Source organism: Mytilus californianus, unplaced genomic scaffold (assembly GCF_021869535.1).
Source record: "Mytilus californianus isolate M0D057914Y unplaced genomic scaffold, xbMytCali1.0.p SCAF_3, whole genome shotgun sequence".
Taxonomy (NCBI): Eukaryota; Metazoa; Mollusca; class Bivalvia; order Mytilida; family Mytilidae; genus Mytilus; species Mytilus californianus.
The window spans coordinates 73123410-73141194 of NW_026262679.1; the positions used below are offsets into that span (position 1 = coordinate 73123410).

At 27.3% G+C, this 17785-nt stretch overlaps 1 long non-coding RNA gene across 6 annotated transcripts in view; it reads right to left on the bottom strand.

Moving 5' to 3' along the window:
- The window catches only part of LOC127735046 (uncharacterized), a 29073-nt gene extending 14868 nt beyond the window's left edge, over positions 1-14205 (bottom strand). The window contains exons 1-2 of one of the 6 annotated variants that reach the window (XR_007997964.1): positions 9535-9729; positions 5920-6120 (exon numbers count right to left, since the gene is read on the bottom strand). This is a non-coding gene — a long non-coding RNA (uncharacterized LOC127735046). Of the gene's footprint in view, positions 1-1399; positions 1595-5919; positions 6121-9534; positions 9730-14047 lie in introns of those variants that run through there. The other 5 variants (XR_007997959.1, XR_007997960.1, XR_007997958.1 and 2 more) reach the window with 5 other exon arrangements.
- Positions 14206-17785: the final 3580 nt, after the last annotated feature.

Genomic DNA, 17785 nt, shown 5'->3' on the forward strand with positions numbered 1-17785 from the left:
GTTTAATGTTATAATCATTATTTCCCAAATTAATGTGCTTGTCAAATTATCAGAAGTTGGTGGCTAACCAAAACAATCTGATGTATACATTTTGAACAAAAATGATTAAAATTCAACTGAATCTCAAACAATCTAAATCAAGTCATATTTTCCAAATTACTTTTAAAAAAAATCGACTAAATATGTAGATATCCAAATTGACAATCGGAAACTTTACTTTCGTTCAGGAGAGACTATTAGAGAAAGGGTTTCCAAATTGTCAATGTTAAGAGACTATTTGCTGTTATAATTAATTCAGAAATTAATGTGATGCATGTTTCAATTCAAATCCTAAATTGGAGTACAAGTATACTTTTTTCATTAGAGTATAAATTTGAAAAAGAAATTTTGGACTAATTTGTAATAAACTTTCAAGCTGTTTCTCCAGGGAAAACTGATTTTATTACCTTACAACTATTAACAGTTTAAGTACAATTGTAACGACAAAATACGTACATCATCATCTAGGCATCAACAATTATATCATCTCCATGTCTAGGACTTCTTTTTTCTTCTCTCTGGGCTGCCGTCTATCTGTAATACATATTCAAATTATTTTAATATCTATCAGAAAACTATTAATAAATAAAAAAAAAATATACTTACTTTCGGATGCATATGTTACCTGTCCTGACGTAAATATCCTGGGGCTGGTATCTGAAACAAAAACAAAATAAGTTCAAAAATATTGAACCAAATATAAAACTTAAAAAATTTGCTACTTTAATTTTTTTTTCTTTCAAAATATCTATAAAGAAAAACTGGCATTAATGGCAGCCATCATCATTGGTCAATTGCTCTTTTTGACTGTATATCATTAACTTATTTTCATTTTAAATCTATATTTCAATCAGTAATGAAGACGGTTTAATGATATAATCATTATTTCCCAAATTAATGTGCGTGTCAAATTATCAGAAGTTGGTGGCTAACCAAAACAATCTGATGTATACATTTTGAACAAAAATGATTAAAATTCAACTGAATCTCAAACAATCTAAATCAAGTCATATTTTCCAAATTACTTTTAAAAAAAATCGACTAAATATGTAGATATCCAAATTGACAATTGGAAACTTTACTTTCGTTCAGGAGAGACTATTAGAGAAAGGGTTTCCAAATTGTCAATGTTAAGAGACTATTTGCTGTTATAATTAATTCAGAAATTAACGTGATGCATGTTTCAATTCAAATCCTAAATTGGAGTACAAGTATACTTTTTTCATTAGAGTATAAATTTGAAAAAGAAATTTTGGACTAATTTGTAATAAATTTTCAAGCTGTTTCTCCAGGGAAAACTGATTTTATTACCTTACAACTATTAACAGTTTAAGTACAATCGTAACGACAAAATACGTACATCATCATCTAGGCATCAAAAATTATATCATCTCCATGTCTAGGACTTCTTTTTTCTTCTCTCTGGGCTGCCGTCTATCTGTAATACATATTCAAATTATTTTAATATCTATCAGAAAACTATTAATAAATAAAAAAAAAATATACTTACTTTCGGATGCATATGTTACCTGTCCTGACGTAAATATCCTGGGGCTGGTATCTGAAACAAAAACAAAATAAGTTCAAAAATATTGAACCAAATATAAAACTTAAAAAATTTGCTACTTTAATTTTTTTTTCTTTCAAAATATCTATAAAGAAAAACTGGCATTAATGGCAGCCATCATCATTGGTCAATTGCTCTTTTTGACTGTATATCATTAACTTATTTTCATTTTAAATCTATATTTCAATCAGTAATGAAGACGGTTTAATGATATAATCATTATTTCCCAAATTAATGTGCGTGTCAAATTATCAGAAGTTGGTGGCTAACCAAAACAATCTGATGTATACATTTTGAACAAAAATGATTAAAATTCAACTGAATCTCAAACAATCTAAATCAAGTCATATTTTCCAAATTACTTTTAAAAAAAATCGACTAAATATGTAGATATCCAAATTGACAATCGGAAACTTTACTTTCGTTCAGGAGAGACTATTAGAGAAAGGGTTTCCAAATTGTCAATGTTAAGAGACTATTTGCTGTTATAATTAATTCAGAAATTAATGTGATGCATGTTTCAATTCAAATCCTAAATTGGAGTACAAGTATACTTTTTTCATTAGAGTATAAATTTGAAAAAGAAATTTTGGACTAATTTGTAATAAATTTTCAAGCTGTTTCTCCAGGGAAAACTGATTTTATTACCTTACAACTATTAACAGTTTAAGTACAATTGTAACGACAAAATACGTACATCATCATCTAGGCATCAACAATTATATCATCTCCATGTCTAGGACTTCTTTTTTCTTCTCTCTGGGCAGCCGTCTATCTGTAATACATATTCAAATTATTTTAATATCTATCAGAAAACTATTAATAAATAAAAAAAAAATATACTTACTTTCGGATGCATATGTTACCTGTCCTGACGTAAATATCCTGGGGCTGGTATCTGAAACAAAAACAAAATAAGTTCAAAAATATTGAACCAAATATAAAACTTAAAAAATTTGCTACTTTAATTTTTTTTTCTTTCAAAATATCTATAAAGAAAAACTGGCATTAATGGCAGCCATCATCATTGGTCAATTGCTCTTTTTGACTGTATATCATTAACTTATTTTCATTTTAAATCTATATTTCAATCAGTAATGAAGACGGTTTAATGATATAATCATTATTTCCCAAATTAATGTGCATGTCAAATTATCAGAAGTTGGTGGCTAACCAAAACAATCTGATGTATACATTTTGAACAAAAATGATTAAAATTCAACTGAATCTCAAACAATCTAAATCAAGTCATATTTTCCAAATTACTTTTAAAAAAAATCGACTAAATATGTAGATATCCAAATTGACAATCGGAAACTTTACTTTCGTTCAGGAGAGACTATTAGAGAAAGGGTTTCCAAATTGTCAATGTTAAGAGACTATTTGCTGTTATAATTAATTCAGAAATTAATGTGATGCATGTTTCAATTCAAATCCTAAATTGGAGTACAAGTATACTTTTTTCATTAGAGTATAAATTTGAAAAAGAAATTTTGGACTAATTTGTAATAAATTTTCAAGCTGTTTCTCCAGGGAAAACTGATTTTATTACCTTACAACTATTAACAGTTTAAGTACAATTGTAACGACAAAATACGTACATCATCATCTAGGCATCAACAATTATATCATCTCCATGTCTAGGACTTCTTTTTTCTTCTCTCTGGGCTGCCGTCTATCTGTAATACATATTCAAATTATTTTAATATCTATCAGACAACTATTAATAAATAAAAAAAAAATATACTTACTTTCGGATGCATATGTTACCTGTCCTGACGTAAATATCCTGGGGCTGGTATCTGAAACAAAAACAAAATAAGTTCAAAAATATTGAACCAAATATAAAACTTAAAAAATTTGCTACTTTAATTTTTTTTTCTTTCAAAATATCTATAAAGAAAAACTGGCATTAATGGCAGCCATCATCATTGGTCAATTGCTCTTTTTGACTGTATATCATTAACTTATTTTCATTTTAAATCTATATTTCAATCAGTAATGAAGACGGTTTAATGATATAATCATTATTTCCCAAATTAATGTGCGTGTCAAATTATCAGAAGTTGGTGGCTAACCAAAACAATCTGATGTATACATTTTGAACAAAAATGATTAAAATTCAACTGAATCTCAAACAATCTAAATCAAGTCATATTTTCCAAATTACTTTTAAAAAAAATCGACTAAATATGTAGATATCCAAATTGACAATTGGAAACTTTACTTTCGTTTAGGAGAGACTATTAGAGAAAGGATTTCCAAATTGTCAATGTTAAGAGACTATTTGCTGTTATAATTAATTCAGAAATTAATGTGATGCATGTTTCAATTCAAATCCTAAATTGGAGTACAAGTATACTTTTTTCATTAGAGTATAAATTTGAAAAAGAAATTTTGGACTAATTTGTAATAAATTTTCAAGCTGTTTCTCCAGGGAAAACTGATTTTATTACCTTACAACTATTAACAGTTTAAGTACAATTGTAACGACAAAATACGTACATCATCATCTAGGCATCAACAATTATATCATCTCCATGTCTAGGACTTCTTTTTTCTTCTCTCTGGGCTGCCGTCTATCTGTAATACATATTCAAATTATTTTAATATCTATCAGACAACTATTAATAAATAAAAAAAAAATATACTTACTTTCGGATGCATATGTTACCTGTCCTGACGTAAATATCCTGGGGCTGGTATCTGAAACAAAAACAAAATAAGTTCAAAAATATTGAACCAAATATAAAACTTAAAAAATTTGCTACTTTAATTTTTTTTTCTTTCAAAATATCTATAAAGAAAAACTGGCATTAATGGCAGCCATCATCATTGGTCAATTGCTCTTTTTGACTGTATATCATTAAATTATTTTCATTTTAAATCTATATTTCAATCAGTAATGAAGACGGTTTAATGATATAATCATTATTTCCCAAATTAATGTGCGTGTCAAATTATCAGAAGTTGGTGGCTAACCAAAACAATCTGATGTATACATTTTGAACAAAAATGATTAAAATTCAACTGAATCTCAAACAATCTAAATCAAGTCATATTTTCCAAATTACTTTTAAAAAAAATCGACTAAATATGTAGATATCCAAATTGACAATTGGAAACTTTACTTTCGTTTAGGAGAGACTATTAGAGAAAGGGTTTCCAAATTGTCAATGTTAAGAGACTATTTGCTGTTATAATTAATTCAGAAATTAATGTGATGCATGTTTCAATTCAAATCCTAAATTGGAGTACAAGTATACTTTTTTCATTAGAGTATAAATTTGAAAAAGAAATTTTGGACTAATTTGTAATAAATTTTCAAGCTGTTTCTCCAGGGAAAACTGATTTTATTACCTTACAACTATTAACAGTTTAAGTACAATTGTAACGACAAAATACGTACATCATCATCTAGGCATCAACAATTATATCATCTCCATGTCTAGGACTTCTTTTTTCTTCTCTCTGGGCTGCCGTCTATCTGTAATACATATTCAAATTATTTTAATATCTATCAGACAACTATTAATAAATAAAAAAAAAATATACTTACTTTCGGATGCATATGTTACCTGTCCTGACGTAAATATCCTGGGGCTGGTATCTGAAACAAAAACAAAATAAGTTCAAAAATATTGAACCAAATATAAAACTTAAAAAATTTGCTACTTTAATTTTTTTTTCTTTCAAAATATCTATAAAGAAAAACTGGCATTAATGGCAGCCATCATCATTGGTCAATTGCTCTTTTTGACTGTATATCATTAACTTATTTTCATTTTAAATCTATATTTCAATCAGTAATGAAGACGGTTTAATGATATAATCATTATTTCCCAAATTAATGTGCGTGTCAAATTATCAGAAGTTGGTGGCTAACCAAAACAATCTGATGTATACATTTTGAACAAAAATGATTAAAATTCAACTGAATCTCAAACAATCTAAATCAAGTCATATTTTCCAAATTACTTTTAAAAAAAATCGACTAAATATGTAGATATCCAAATTGACAATCGGAAACTTTACTTTCGTTCAGGAGAGACTATTAGAGAAAGGGTTTCCAAATTGTCAATGTTAAGAGACTATTTGCTGTTATAATTAATTCAGAAATTAATGTGATGCATGTTTCAATTCAAATCCTAAATTGGAGTACAAGTATACTTTTTTCATTAGAGTATAAATTTGAAAAAGAAATTTTGGACTAATTTGTAATAAATTTTCAAGCTGTTTCTCCAGGGAAAACTGATTTTATTACCTTACAACTATTAACAGTTTAAGTACAATTGTAACGACAAAATACGTACATCATCATCTAGGCATCAACAATTATATCATCTCCATGTCTAGGACTTCTTTTTTCTTCTCTCTGGGCAGCCGTCTATCTGTAATACATATTCAAATTATTTTAATATCTATCAGACAACTATTAATAAATAAAAAAAAAATATACTTACTTTCGGATGCATATGTTACCTGTCCTGACGTAAATATCCTGGGGCTGGTATCTGAAACAAAAACAAAATAAGTTCAAAAATATTGAACCAAATATAAAACTTAAAAAATTTGCTACTTTAATTTTTTTTTCTTTCAAAATATCTATAAAGAAAAACTGGCATTAATGGCAGCCATCATCATTGGTCAATTGCTCTTTTTGACTGTATATCATTAACTTATTTTCATTTTAAATCTATATTTCAATCAGTAATGAAGACGGTTTAATGATATAATCATTATTTCCCAAATTAATGTGCGTGTCAAATTATCAGAAGTTGGTGGCTAACCAAAACAATCTGATGTATACATTTTGAACAAAAATGATTAAAATTCAACTGAATCTCAAACAATCTAAATCAAGTCATATTTTCCAAATTACTTTTAAAAAAAATCGACTAAATATGTAGATATCCAAATTGACAATTGGAAACTTTACTTTCGTTTAGGAGAGACTATTAGAGAAAGGATTTCCAAATTGTCAATGTTAAGAGACTATTTGCTGTTATAATTAATTCAGAAATTAATGTGATGCATGTTTCAATTCAAATCCTAAATTGGAGTACAAGTATACTTTTTTCATTAGAGTATAAATTTGAAAAAGAAATTTTGGACTAATTTGTAATAAATTTTCAAGCTGTTTCTCCAGGGAAAACTGATTTTATTACCTTACAACTATTAACAGTTTAAGTACAATTGTAACGACAAAATACGTACATCATCATCTAGGCATCAACAATTATATCATCTCCATGTCTAGGACTTCTTTTTTCTTCTCTCTGGGCTGCCGTCTATCTGTAATACATATTCAAATTATTTTAATATCTATCAGACAACTATTAATAAATAAAAAAAAAATATACTTACTTTCGGATGCATATGTTACCTGTCCTGACGTAAATATCCTGGGGCTGGTATCTGAAACAAAAACAAAATAAGTTCAAAAATATTGAACCAAATATAAAACTTAAAAAATTTGCTACTTTAATTTTTTTTTCTTTCAAAATATCTATAAAGAAAAACTGGCATTAATGGCAGCCATCATCATTGGTCAATTGCTCTTTTTGACTGTATATCATTAAATTATTTTCATTTTAAATCTATATTTCAATCAGTAATGAAGACGGTTTAATGATATAATCATTATTTCCCAAATTAATGTGCGTGTCAAATTATCAGAAGTTGGTGGCTAACCAAAACAATCTGATGTATACATTTTGAACAAAAATGATTAAAATTCAACTGAATCTCAAACAATCTAAATCAAGTCATATTTTCCAAATTACTTTTAAAAAAAATCGACTAAATATGTAGATATCCAAATTGACAATTGGAAACTTTACTTTCGTTTAGGAGAGACTATTAGAGAAAGGGTTTCCAAATTGTCAATGTTAAGAGACTATTTGCTGTTATAATTAATTCAGAAATTAATGTGATGCATGTTTCAATTCAAATCCTAAATTGGAGTACAAGTATACTTTTTTCATTAGAGTATAAATTTGAAAAAGAAATTTTGGACTAATTTGTAATAAATTTTCAAGCTGTTTCTCCAGGGAAAACTGATTTTATTACCTTACAACTATTAACAGTTTAAGTACAATTGTAACGACAAAATACGTACATCATCATCTAGGCATCAACAATTATATCATCTCCATGTCTAGGACTTCTTTTTTCTTCTCTCTGGGCTGCCGTCTATCTGTAATACATATTCAAATTATTTTAATATCTATCAGACAACTATTAATAAATAAAAAAAAAATATACTTACTTTCGGATGCATATGTTACCTGTCCTGACGTAAATATCCTGGGGCTGGTATCTGAAACAAAAACAAAATAAGTTCAAAAATATTGAACCAAATATAAAACTTAAAAAATTTGCTACTTTAATTTTTTTTTCTTTCAAAATATCTATAAAGAAAAACTGGCATTAATGGCAGCCATCATCATTGGTCAATTGCTCTTTTTGACTGTATATCATTAACTTATTTTCATTTTAAATCTATATTTCAATCAGTAATGAAGACGGTTTAATGATATAATCATTATTTCCCAAATTAATGTGCGTGTCAAATTATCAGAAGTTGGTGGCTAACCAAAACAATCTGATGTATACATTTTGAACAAAAATGATTAAAATTCAACTGAATCTCAAACAATCTAAATCAAGTCATATTTTCCAAATTACTTTTAAAAAAAATCGACTAAATATGTAGATATCCAAATTGACAATCGGAAACTTTACTTTCGTTCAGGAGAGACTATTAGAGAAAGGGTTTCCAAATTGTCAATGTTAAGAGACTATTTGCTGTTATAATTAATTCAGAAATTAATGTGATGCATGTTTCAATTCAAATCCTAAATTGGAGTACAAGTATACTTTTTTCATTAGAGTATAAATTTGAAAAAGAAATTTTGGACTAATTTGTAATAAATTTTCAAGCTGTTTCTCCAGGGAAAACTGATTTTATTACCTTACAACTATTAACAGTTTAAGTACAATTGTAACGACAAAATACGTACATCATCATCTAGGCATCAACAATTATATCATCTCCATGTCTAGGACTTCTTTTTTCTTCTCTCTGGGCTGCCGTCTATCTGTAATACATATTCAAATTATTTTAATATCTATCAGACAACTATTAATAAATAAAAAAAAAATATACTTACTTTCGGATGCATATGTTACCTGTCCTGACGTAAATATCCTGGGGCTGGTATCTGAAACAAAAACAAAATAAGTTCAAAAATATTGAACCAAATATAAAACTTAAAAAATTTGCTACTTTAATTTTTTTTTCTTTCAAAATATCTAAAGAAAAACTGGCATTAATGGCAGCCATCATCATTGGTCAATTGCTCTTTTTGACTGTATATCATTAACTTATTTTCATTTTAAATCTATATTTCAATCAGTAATGAAGACGGTTTAATGATATAATCATTATTTCCCAAATTAATGTGCTTGTCAAATTATCAGAAGTTGGTGGCTAACCAAAACAATCTGATGTATACATTTTGAACAAAAATGATTAAAATTCAACTGAATCTCAAACAATCTAAATCAAGTCATATTTTCCAAATTACTTTTAAAAAAAATCGACTAAATATGTAGATATCCAAATTGACAATCGGAAACTTTACTTTCGTTCAGGAGAGACTATTAGAGAAAGGGTTTCCAAATTGTCAATGTTAAGAGACTATTTGCTGTTTTAATTAATTTCAATAATTAATGTGATGCATGTTTCAATTCAAATCCTAAATTGGAGTACAAGTATACTTTTTTCATTAGAGTATAAATTTGAAAAAGAAATTTTGGACTAATTTGTAATAAATTTTCAAGCTGTTTCTCCAGGGAAAACTGATTTTATTACCTTACAACTATTAACAGTTTAAGTACAATTGTAACGACAAAATACGTACATCATCATCTAGGCATCAAAAATTATATCATCTCCATGTCTAGGACTTCTTTTTTCTTCTCTCTGGGCTGCCGTCTATCTGTAATACATATTCAAATTATTTTAATATCTATCAGAAAACTATTAATAAATAAAAAAAAAATATACTTACTTTCGGATGCATATGTTACCTGTCCTGACGTAAATATCCTGGGGCTGGTATCTGAAACAAAAACAAAATAAGTTCAAAAATATTGAACCAAATATAAAACTTAAAAAATTTGCTACTTTAATTTTTTTTTCTTTCAAAATATCTATAAAGAAAAACTGGCATTAATGGCAGCCATCATCATTGGTCAATTGCTCTTTTTGACTGTATATCATTAACTTATTTTCATTTTAAATCTATATTTCAATCAGTAATGAAGACGGTTTAATGATATAATCATTATTTCCCAAATTAATGTGCGTGTCAAATTATCAGAAGTTGGTGGCTAACCAAAACAATCTGATGTATACATTTTGAACAAAAATGATTAAAATTCAACTGAATCTCAAACAATCTAAATCAAGTCATATTTTCCAAATTACTTTTAAAAAAAATCGACTAAATATGTAGATATCCAAATTGACAATCGGAAACTTTACTTTCGTTCAGGAGAGACTATTAGAGAAAGGGTTTCCAAATTGTCAATGTTAAGAGACTATTTGCTGTTATAATTAATTCAGAAATTAATGTGATGCATGTTTCAATTCAAATCCTAAATTGGAGTACAAGTATACTTTTTTCATTAGAGTATAAATTTGAAAAAGAAATTTTGGACTAATTTGTAATAAATTTTCAAGCTGTTTCTCCAGGGAAAACTGATTTTATTACCTTACAACTATTAACAGTTTAAGTACAATTGTAACGACAAAATACGTACATCATCATCTAGGCATCAACAATTATATCATCTCCATGTCTAGGACTTCTTTTTTCTTCTCTCTGGGCTGCCGTCTATCTGTAATACATATTCAAATTATTTTAATATCTATCAGACAACTATTAATAAATAAAAAAAAAATATACTTACTTTCGGATGCATATGTTACCTGTCCTGACGTAAATATCCTGGGGCTGGTATCTGAAACAAAAACAAAATAAGTTCAAAAATATTGAACCAAATATAAAACTTAAAAAATTTGCTACTTTAATTTTTTTTTCTTTCAAAATATCTAAAGAAAAACTGGCATTAATGGCAGCCATCATCATTGGTCAATTGCTCTTTTTGACTGTATATCATTAACTTATTTTCATTTTAAATCTATATTTCAATCAGTAATGAAGACGGTTTAATGATATAATCATTATTTCCCAAATTAATGTGCATGTCAAATTATCAGAAGTTGGTGGCTAACCAAAACAATCTGATGTATACATTTTGAACAAAAATGATTAAAATTCAACTGAATCTCAAACAATCTAAATCAAGTCATATTTTCCAAATTACTTTTAAAAAAAATCGACTAAATATGTAGATATCCAAATTGACAATCGGAAACTTTACTTTCGTTCATGAGAGACTATTAGAGAAAGGGTTTCCAAATTGTCAATGTTAAGAGACTATTTGCTGTTATAATTAATTCAGAAATTAATGTGATGCATGTTTCAATTCAAATCCTAAATTGGAGTACAAGTATACTTTTTTCATTAGAGTATAAATTTGAAAAAGAAATTTTGGACTAATTTGTAATAAATTTTCAAGCTGTTTCTCCAGGGAAAACTGATTTTATTACCTTACAACTATTAACAGTTTAAGTACAATTGTAACGACAAAATACGTACATCATCATCTAGGCATCAACAATTATATCATCTCCATGTCTAGGACTTCTTTTTTCTTCTCTCTGGGCTGCCGTCTATCTGTAATACATATTCAAATTATTTTAATATCTATCAGACAACTATTAATAAATAAAAAAAAAATATACTTACTTTCGGATGCATATGTTACCTGTCCTGACGTAAATATCCTGGGGCTGGTATCTGAAACAAAAACAAAATAAGTTCAAAAATATTGAACCAAATATAAAACTTAAAAAATTTGCTACTTTAATTTTTTTTTCTTTCAAAATATCTATAAAGAAAAACTGGCATTAATGGCAGCCATCATCATTGGTCAATTGCTCTTTTTGACTGTATATCATTAACTTATTTTCATTTTAAATCTATATTTCAATCAGTAATGAAGACGGTTTAATGATATAATCATTATTTCCCAAATTAATGTGCATGTCAAATTATCAGAAGTTGGTGGCTAACCAAAACAATCTGATGTATACATTTTGAACAAAAATGATTAAAATTCAACTGAATCTCAAACAATCTAAATCAAGTCATATTTTCCAAATTACTTTTAAAAAAAATCGACTAAATATGTAGATATCCAAATTGACAATCGGAAACTTTACTTTCGTTCAGGAGAGACTATTAGAGAAAGGGTTTCCAAATTGTCAATGTTAAGAGACTATTTGCTGTTATAATTAATTCAGAAATTAATGTGATGCATGTTTCAATTCAAATCCTAAATTGGAGTACAAGTATACTTTTTTCATTAGAGTATAAATTTGAAAAAGAAATTTTGGACTAATTTGTAATAAATTTTCAAGCTGTTTCTCCAGGGAAAACTGATTTTATTACCTTACAACTATTAACAGTTTAAGTACAATTGTAACGACAAAATACGTACATCATCATCTAGGCATCAACAATTATATCATCTCCATGTCTAGGACTTCTTTTTTCTTTTCTCTGGGCTGCCGTCTATCTGTAATACATATTCAAATTATTTTAATATCTATCAGAAAACTATTAATAAATAAAAAAAAAATATACTTACTTTCGGATGCATATGTTACCTGTCCTGACGTAAATATCCTGGGGCTGGTATCTGAAACAAAAACAAAATAAGTTCAAAAATATTGAACCAAATATAAAACTTAAAAAATTTGCTACTTTAATTTTTTTTTCTTTCAAAATATCTATAAAGAAAAACTGGCATTAATGGCAGCCATCATCATTGGTCAATTGCTCTTTTTGACTGTATATCATTAACTTATTTTCATTTTAAATCTATATTTCAATCAGTAATGAAGACGGTTTAATGATATAATCATTATTTCCCAAATTAATGTGCGTGTCAAATTATCAGAAGTTGGTGGCTAACCAAAACAATCTGATGTATACATTTTGAACAAAAATGATTAAAATTCAACTGAATCTCAAACAATCTAAATCAAGTCATATTTTCCAAATTACTTTTAAAAAAAATCGACTAAATATGTAGATATCCAAATTGACAATCGGAAACTTTACTTTCGTTCAGGAGAGACTATTAGAGAAAGGGTTTCCAAATTGTCAATGTTAAGAGACTATTTGCTGTTATAATTAATTCAGAAATTAATGTGATGCATGTTTCAATTCCTAAATTGGAGTACAAGTATACTTTTTTCATTAGAGTATAAATTTGAAAAAGAAATTTTGGACTAATTTGTAATAAATTTTCAAGCTGTTTCTCCAGGGAAAACTGATTTTATTACCTTACAACTATTAACAGTTTAAGTACAATTGTAACGACAAAATACGTACATCATCATCTAGGCATCAACAATTATATCATCTCCATGTCTAGGACTTCTTTTTTCTTCTCTCTGGGCTGCCGTCTATCTGTAATACATATTCAAATTATTTTAATATCTATCAGAAAACTATTAATAAATAAAAAAAAAATATACTTACTTTCGGATGCATATGTTACCTGTCCTGACGTAAATATCCTGGGGCTGGTATCTGAAACAAAAACAAAATAAGTTCAAAAATATTGAACCAAATATAAAACTTAAAAAATTTGCTACTTTAATTTTTTTTTCTTTCAAAATATCTATAAAGAAAAACTGGCATTAATGGCAGCCATCATCATTGGTCAATTGCTCTTTTTGACTGTATATCATTAACTTATTTTCATTTTAAATCTATATTTCAATCAGTAATGAAGACGGTTTAATGATATAATCATTATTTCCCAAATTAATGTGCATGTCAAATTATCAGAAGTTGGTGGCTAACCAAAACAATCTGATGTATACATTTTGAACAAAAATGATTAAAATTCAACTGAATCTCAAACAATCTAAATCAAGTCATATTTTCCAAATTACTTTTAAAAAAAATCGACTAAATATGTAGATATCCAAATTGACAATCGGAAACTTTACTTTCGTTCAGGAGAGACTATTAGAGAAAGGGTTTCCAAATTGTCAATGTTAAGAGACTATTTGCTGTTATAATTAATTCAGAAATTAATGTGATGCATGTTTCAATTCAAATCCTAAATTGGAGTACAAGTATACTTTTTTCATTAGAGTATAAATTTGAAAAAGAAATTTTGGACTAATTTGTAATAAATTTTCAAGCTGTTTCTCCAGGGAAAACTGATTTTATTACCTTACAACTATTAACAGTTTAAGTACAATTGTAACGACAAAATACGTACATCATCATCTAGGCATCAAAAATTATATCATCTCCATGTCTAGGACTTCTTTTTTCTTCTCTCTGGGCTGCCGTCTATCTGTAATACATATTCAAATTATTTTAATATCTATCAGAAAACTATTAATAAATAAAAAAAAAATATACTTACTTTCGGATGCATATGTTACCTGTCCTGACGTAAATATCGTGGGGCTGGTATCTGAAACAAAAACAAAATAAGTTCAAAAATATTGAACCAAATATAAAACTTAAAAAATTTGCTACTTTAATTTTTTTTTCTTTCAAAATATCTATAAAGAAAAACTGGCATTAGTGGCAGCCATCATCATTGGTCAATTGCTCTTTTTGACTGTATGTCATTAACTTATTTTCATTTTAAATCTATATTTCAATCAGTAATGAAGACGGTTTAATGATATAATCATTATTTCCCAAATTAATGTGCATGTCAAATTATCAGAAGTTGGTGGCTAACCAAAACAATCTGATGTATACATTTTGAACAAAAATGATTAAAATTCAACTGAATCTCAAACAATCTAAATCAAGTCATATTTTCCAAATTACTTTAAAAAAAAATCGACTAAATATGTAGATATCCAAATTGACAATCGGAAACTTTACTTTCGTTCAGGAGAGACTATTAGAGAAAGGGTTTCCAAATTGTCAATGTTAAGAGACTATTTGCTGTTATAATTAATTCAGAAATTAACGTGATGCATGTTTCAATTCAAATCCTAAATTGGAGTACAAGTATACTTTTTTCATTAGAGTATAAATTTGAAAAAGAAATTTTGGACTAATTTGTAATAAATTTTCAAGCTGTTTCTCCAGGGAAAACTGATTTTATTACCTTACAACTATTAACAGTTTAAGTACAATTGTAACGACAAAATACGTACATCATCATCTAGGCATCAACAATTATATCATCTCCATGTCTAGGACTTCTTTTTTCTTCTCTCTGGGCTGCCGTCTATCTGTAATACATATTCAAATTATTTTAATATCTATCAGAAAACTATTAATAAATAAAAAAAAAATATACTTACTTTCGGATGCATATGTTACCTGTCCTGACGTAAATATCCTGGGGCTGGTATCTGAAACAAAAACAAAATAAGTTCAAAAATATTGAACCAAATATAAAACTTAAAAAATTTGCTACTTTAATTTTTTTTTCTTTCAAAATATCTATAAAGAAAAACTGGCATTAATGGCAGCCATCATCATTGGTCAATTGCTCTTTTTGACTGTATATCATTAACTTATTTTCATTTTAAATCTATATTTCAATCAGTAATGAAGACGGTTTAATGATATAATCATTATTTCCCAAATTAATGTGCGTGTCAAATTATCAGAAGTTGGTGGTTAACCAAAACAATCTGATGTATACATTTTGAACAAAAATGATTAAAATTCAACTGAATCTCAAACAATCTAAATCAAGTCATATTTTCCAAATTACTTTTAAAAAAAATCGACTAAATATGTAGATATCCAAATTGACAATCGGAAACTTTACTTTCGTTCAGGAGAGACTATTAGAGAAAGGGTTTCCAAATTGTCAATGTTAAGAGACTATTTGCTGTTATAATTAATTCAGAAATTAACGTGATGCATGTTTCAATTCAAATCCTAAATTGGAGTACAAGTATACTTTTTTCATTAGAGTATAAATTTGAAAAAGAAATTTTGGACTAATTTGTAATAAATTTTCAAGCTGTTTCTCCAGGGAAAACTGATTTTATTACCTTACAACTATTAACAGTTTAAGTACAATTGTAACGACAAAATACGTACATCATCATTTAGGCATCAACAATTATATCATCTCCATGTCTAGGACTTCTTTTTTCTTCTCTCTGGGCTGCCGTCTATCTGTAATACATATTCAAATTATTTTAATATCTATCAGAAAACTATTAATAAATAAAAAAAAAATATACTTACTTTCGGATGCATATGTTACCTGTCCTGACGTAAATATCCTGGGGCTGGTATCTGAAACAAAAACAAAATAAGTTCAAAAATATTGAACCAAATATAAAACTTAAAAAATTTGCTACTTTAATTTTTTTTTCTTTCAAAATATCTATAAAGAAAAACTGGCATTAATGGCAGCCATCATCATTGGTCAATTGCTCTTTTTGACTGTATATCATTAACTTATTTTCATTTTAAATCTATATTTCAATCAGTAATGAAGACGGTTTAATGATATAATCATTATTTCCCAAATTAATGTGCGTGTCAAATTATCAGAAGTTGGTGGCTAACCAAAACAATCTGATGTATACATTTTGAACAAAAATGATTAAAATTCAACTGAATCTCAAACAATCTAAATCAAGTCATATTTTCCAAATTACTTTTAAAAAAAATCGACTAAATATGTAGATATCCAAATTGACAATCGGAAACTTTACTTTCGTTCAGGAGAGACTATTAGAGAAAGGGTTTCCAAATTGTCAATGTTAAGAGACTATTTGCTGTTATAATTAATTCAGAAATTAATGTGATGCATGTTTCAATTCAAATCCTAAATTGGAGTACAAGTATACTTTTTTCATTAGAGTATAAATTTGAAAAAGAAATTTTGGACTAATTTGTAATAAATTTTCAAGCTGTTTCTCCAGGGAAAACTGATTTTATTACCTTACAACTATTAACAGTTTAAGTACAATTGTAACGACAAAATACGTACATCATCATCTAGGCATCAAAAATTATATCATCTCCATGTCTAGGACTTCTTTTTTCTTCTCTCTGGGCTGCCGTCTATCTGTAATACATATTCAAATTATTTTAATATCTATCAGAAAACTATTAATAAATAAAAAAAAAATATACTTACTTTCGGATGCATATGTTACCTGTCCTGACGTAAATATCGTGGGGCTGGTATCTGAAACAAAAACAAAATAAGTTCAAAAATATTGAACCAAATATAAAACTTAAAAAATTTGCTACTTTAATTTTTTTTTCTTTCAAAATATCTATAAAGAAAAACTGGCATTAGTGGCAGCCATCATCATTGGTCAATTGCTCTTTTTGACTGTATGTCATTAACTTATTTTCATTTTAAATCTATATTTCAATCAGTAATGAAGACGGTTTAATGATATAATCATTATTTCCCAAATTAATGTGCATGTCAAATTATCAGAAGTTGGTGGCTAACCAAAACAATCTGATGTATACATTTTGAACAAAAATGATTAAAATTCAACTGAATCTCAAACAATCTAAATCAAGTCATATTTTCCAAATTACTTTTAAAAAAAATCGACTAAATATGTAGATATCCAAATTGACAATCGGAAACTTTACTTTCGTTCAGGAGAGACTATTAGAGAAAGGGTTTCCAAATTGTCAATGTTAAGAGACTATTTGCTGTTATAATTAATTCAGAAATTAACGTGATGCATGTTTCAATTCAAATCCTAAATTGGAGTACAAGTATACTTTTTTCATTAGAGTATAAATTTGAAAAAGAAATTTTGGACTAATTTGTAATAAATTTTCAAGCTGTTTCTCCAGGGAAAACTGATTTTATTACCTTACAACTATTAACAGTTTAAGTACAATTGTAACGACAAAATACGTACATCATCATCTAGGCATCAACAATTATATCATCTCCATGTCTAGGACTTCTTTTTTCTTCTCTCTGGGCTGCCGTCTATCTGTAATACATATTCAAATTATTTTAATATCTATCAGAAAACTA